This window comes from Arachis ipaensis, chromosome B09 (genome assembly GCF_000816755.2).
Source record: "Arachis ipaensis cultivar K30076 chromosome B09, Araip1.1, whole genome shotgun sequence".
NCBI classification, from domain to species: Eukaryota; Viridiplantae; Streptophyta; class Magnoliopsida; order Fabales; family Fabaceae; genus Arachis; species Arachis ipaensis.
In genome coordinates, this window is record NC_029793.2 from 57,303,896 (window position 1) to 57,309,356 (window position 5,461).

A 5,461-nucleotide genomic window follows, 5' to 3' on the forward strand; every position below is an offset into this window, starting at 1 on the left:
TATGCCAGCTTTGGAAAGGTGGTAGTCCAGCATGTCCCACAGGAAAGAAATGCCAAGGCAGACCTATTGTCAAAGCTGACCAGCACCAAGACCTCGGGAGGAAAAAGACTCCCTCATTCATGAGGCGGTCAAAGAGCCGTTAGTCACCTTGGTGATGAGCTCAGTAGAAGACGTCAACTGGACCACCCCCATCCTAGAATACTTTGAGGAAGGAAAGCTTCTTGATGATGCGTCGGAGTAGAAACTGGTGAAAAGAGAATCTGTCAGATACACTATGATCTAGGGAACTTTATACCAAAAAAGAGCCTCCCAGCCCCTCTTGAAATGCCTATGCCCCAAATAGACAGATTATGTGCTGAGAGAATTCCACGAGGGATGTTGTTGCCATCACATGGGGGGAAAGACGTTAGCCCAAAGAATGGTGAGAGTTGGATACTATTGGACCACGATAACCCAGGATGTGATGAAGCTTGTTAGGTCATGTATTAAGTGCCAGGAGGCCGACAATTTCCACAAGGACCCTGTAGAGGAGCTGTCATGAATTACGGCCTACCGAACTTTTTCCACATGCGGAATTGACCTCATGGGTCCCTTTCCAACTGTGTCAGGCTAGCTCAGATAACTTGTAGTGGTCGTTGATTACTTTACCAAGTGGATTGAGGCAGAGGCCTTAGCCGTAATAACGACTGCCTATTGTGGGAAGTTCTTTTGGAGACGGATACTAAACCGTTTCGGAATCCCGGAAGTCATCATCAAAGATAACAGAACTCAGTTCTCCGACAAAAACTTTCGGAGCCTCCTTGAGGGGTTGAGGATCCGACAACACTTCTCCTCCGTTGAACACCTACAAATCAATGGCCAGGTGGAAGCCGCCAATAAGGTAATCCTGAAGGGTATCAAAAAGAGGCCAGAGCAAAAGAATAGAGATTGGGCAGAGGAACTCGGCTTAGTCCTCTAGTACTACTCACCTTTCTGCATTCGGCAACAGGAGAAACCCTTCTGGCTAACCTACGGCACAGCGGTTGTGATCCTGGTAGAGATCGGGGGACCCAATCCTAGGTTCCTACTTGGAGCGATCGACCGAGAAGCAAAGCTGCACCTACTGGATGAAGTGCGTGCCCTAGCTCACCTAAGGAAAACATCCCTTAAGCAACGGCTAATCCTCAGGTATAATCGAGGCATCAACAAATAAGATTTCGAGGGAGGAGACTTGATCCTATGATGGAACGACATCGAAACCCGAAGTTCCAGAGAAGGCAAGCTAGCAGCAAAGTGAGAATGACCTTATCGTATTCGAGAAGCATACAGCAAGGGAGTGTATCAGCTGGAACGACTTGACGATTTGGTCATTCCTAGAACTTAGAACATCACCAATCTTAAGAGATTCTAATTGTGAGAACTCCGATTTGTAAAAGGACGACCCTCCAAGAAACTTTGCATTCCTTTTTGTTTAAGTTATTTTTTTATGGGTACTCTTTCCTCGCCTTTTGGCCTAACAAGGACCTAATAAAAGGTTTTAGCTAGGCCCAAATAATAAAATAAATTTTGTTATATTCTTCTTTAGCTTTTCTGACAAGAACTTAAAATGATAGTTGCTAACGTTATATACTTCAGAAACCTTTTGGAAAACAAGTAACAAAAATGACGCAACGGACCTGATCAACTTGGAAGCCATCCGGTCACCCATACGTATATCCAAAGATAAAGCGGCATTTACAAAAGAAGATACCAACTAACACGGTCTCAAAACAAGTCGGCTCATCAGGCATAAATACAGAGTGCAAAAAATAAAGAAAAAAAAGAGTCCAATACACAGCAAACATAAAACAAAGAGACACGAAAGCCATTACGCTCGCTTCTCAACATTGACATCCACAATCTGGCCATCATGAACCGTCTTGAAGGCACCAATCTAGGAGATGTCAAAGTTGGGAGGAAGAAGGGCTACCTAAGACTTCAGGGATTCCTCGGCAGCGAAGATGGCCTCCTTCGCATTCTGGATAACCTCCTTATTCCTCTTCCTCAAGGTATCTGCCAAAGCTTTTGCAGCCTTCATCTTCTTCTCAGCCTCCGCTACCCGACTCTCTGCCTTAGCAGCCTCTGACCTCAGGAGCGTCTCTAGATCCTTAAGACGCTGAACCTCGCTAGCAGTGTTGTGAACCGACTTCTCCGCCTTGACCTTGGCCTCCTCAGCTGACTCATTCTCTTGACGAGTTGTCGCTAGGTTCACCTGGGCTTAGCAAATATTTCCATCCAAGACATGATATTGTTCTAGAACCATCTCCATCTTGCACACCACAGCAGCCAAGCGAAGCAAAGAACAATAAACCCACTTCCCTTGGGCCACCAAGTAGCAATCGGCAAAAAACTCCTCGGTCCATGGTAGTAGCTGCTCGTCAATAAAGGCAAGGGCATCGAAGGACTTCTCCATCACGGAAGGAACCATAGTCCCCTTCCCCTTCTTGTTAGGCATAGTCTTCTTCTTCTTTCGAGGTGACGGGTGCACAATCTCATGAATCTCATCTTCGAACTAAGCCCCAATCCCCTTGTGAAGCCCTCCAGCATCGGCCCTCGAAGCAACAGCTGAATCAATGACTTCCTTAGCTTGAGGCTGCTCCTCATCCTTGTCCTCGATGAGGAAGACTACCATCAGGTTTTCCATAGTAGCGACGTCGCCTGTTATATCAACTGAAGAGAAGAAAAAAAAACACGTGAGCACAACAAAAGCAAAAATAGAAAAGCAAAATTGAAGAACAAAAGTAGAAGACAATGCAAAACACCAAGGCAGCTACCCACATACTGACGACCGGCATCCCGATCACTCATCATGTGGCAAGGGTTCAACGGCCTATTCCCAAATATGGCCGTTAACACCTCAACAATTTTCTTGTTCTCCAGGCTTAAACCCTCGTAAGTCACCTTTACGAGGTAGTCGGCTGCGGACTCATACTTCCAATAAGTGGGAACCTGCGTTCCCCCTCCAAGGTCTACCGAAAGGGGTGGTGAGCCCTAGCCGGCCGTACCTTAAAATAGTTCTCTATGAACCCGTAAAACGAGTCCTTGAAGAGACCAATGATCTTACGGCCCTGAATAGCCCAGAAGGACATAAACCTCTTCTTTAGCTTATCCTCCCGATGAGGCACTGTCAGAAAAAAGAAAAACAGGAAGACCTCCACCACGGCAGGAATCTCCCAATACTCAACACGCGAGCTCGAAACATCTAATAGCGGCCCAACTATTAGGATGGAGCTGCGACAGACCAACGTTGCACCAGTTCAGGAGCCCGATGACGAAATCGAAAAAAGGAAATCGAACTCTGATGATGTCGAACATGGGTTTGTAAACCCACATCTAGTCGAGAACTCGGGGGGCATCCAAGTTGATGTAGTAGACCCGTTCGTAGGGATCGGGTATTGCTCCTCCGCGGCACCCCCGCTGTAGATCACTCCAGCATCCCAAAGCTCTTGGAGGTCCCATTTGGTGAGACGCGAAGGGGTCCCCACTACCTTCGCATTGCACCAAAAATACGTCCGGGGAACACTCGCCGCCGGAAAGACAAGTCCCCGAGGCTCGACCCTCCTCCGCATCATACCTACAAATGGGAGAACCACCACCACCGTGAGCCTACAAACTACACGAAGGCTAAAAGACTAAGGAAAATAAACGCAAGAAAGCTGGCCTAAACCCCGGGCCAGGAAGGTAGTGGCACCCCCACTAAACCACCAAACGCCACCACAATGGTGTCTAGCCACCACAATGGTGTCTAGCCACCATAGCCAGCATGGCAAAGTTCATATACACTATAAACATCAACGCTTAACACTTATAACTTATTCTATCCTATGCAACGAATATAATGAAAATCATGCTACAACTAGCTACCAAGCATCTGGATACTTTCTTGGACAATGACGATGATGAGTGGCAAACAAGAAGCAGAGTCTAAAGTGAAGGAAAGAGAATGATAAGGGTGGCAGAAGCGAACCAAGGAAAGTAGTGGAAGTTGACGGAGAAGAAGAAGTGGAGTTAGAAGAGTGAGGAGAGTAAAATCGAAACTAAAGAGTGGGGAGAAAACTGAAACTAAGTTTTAAATGAAGGAACCCCAAAAAGCGCGAACTGAAAGGACTAGAGGGGCAATACGGTAAATTTGACCCCACGACAATAAATGCCAATCCTATCGAACTAACGTAACACCTCGAAAGCTGCAAACACATCCCCACAATCAGGAGCTTCTAGAAACCATTCGTTTCCAGCTGAACTCCCGTGATCCATATCACCTCAGACCCCAAAAACGTGACGACGCTATTAAAAAAAGCATGTCATGTTTGGGGGGCTACTGTTCCGGACCTGGATTCCGGGCTCGATAAGGATGGGTCCCAGGTCTGACACCTCAGGACAAACATGGCGATCCGGCATATCCCGAGAAAATCAATTATGTCATCCCCGTCATTTAGTATCGCAGGTACACATCGTATCTTCCCAATGCAAGGGACACCAGAGTCTTATAAAAGGGAAACCATGACTCGCCCCAAGGTATGCACGATAACCCTAACTTTCAACCTCATAAACACTCTTCTGACTTTGGCATTGGAGTGTCATTGCAGGTCCACCCCCATCCGGCTCTCATCCAGCGTCCCAGAGTACCGCAGCAACAATCTGCCCATTGTCTGGTCGTAGTTCTGTCGACTCCAGTCAGTCTTGAATAGGAGGGTTATTACTACCTCAACCTCGCTAGGCAGTAGTCCTCCATCTTTCTCTTCTCTTTTTCTTCACCCTCACATTTTCTTTTCCCACCTTCTCCTCGCCTCCTTTGGTTTTCCTTTCTTTGATTTTCCCCCATCTCCCATCACTTTCATTTTCTTTCCATCTGATCTTTTCTTCTCCCATCTTCTTCCTCACTTTCCTGCCACTGCCTTTTTCCTTGACTTACTTTCTATGTGTTTTAACTGTTTTTTTTTATTTTATTTTTTAATTTTCAATAGGTGTACTTTTTTCTTGTTATGATGTCTTTGTTTCTCTTTTGTTATGAGTAGTGCCTTTGTTTCTCCTTTTATAGGTGGTATTAGTTTGTTAGTTCAAGTTCAGATCTCCCAGATTTGGCAGAAGCTAAGGGTACTATAAGAATAGTACTTTGTTTATGGAAATATATTTAGATCAAGAAAGATTCCGGATATATTCGAAGAAGAAAAAATATCTCACGTGTTACAGTACTTTATGTGTAGATTTTAAAAAAAAAACCCAAATATGTCTCTATTTCTATAAATTTAAATTTCTTGTAATCAAATTTTAGACTTCTTCTCAAATTTTAGTTCAATAAAAAGTATATCTGATTCTTTTTTTTAAGTTAGATCTAATCTTTTTTTATTATCTATAAGTGTTGGAATACTTCTTTTGTCAAAAAAAAAATAATAATAATAATTACTAACTCTCACTAGCTAGTGACCAAAGTTAACACATTAAC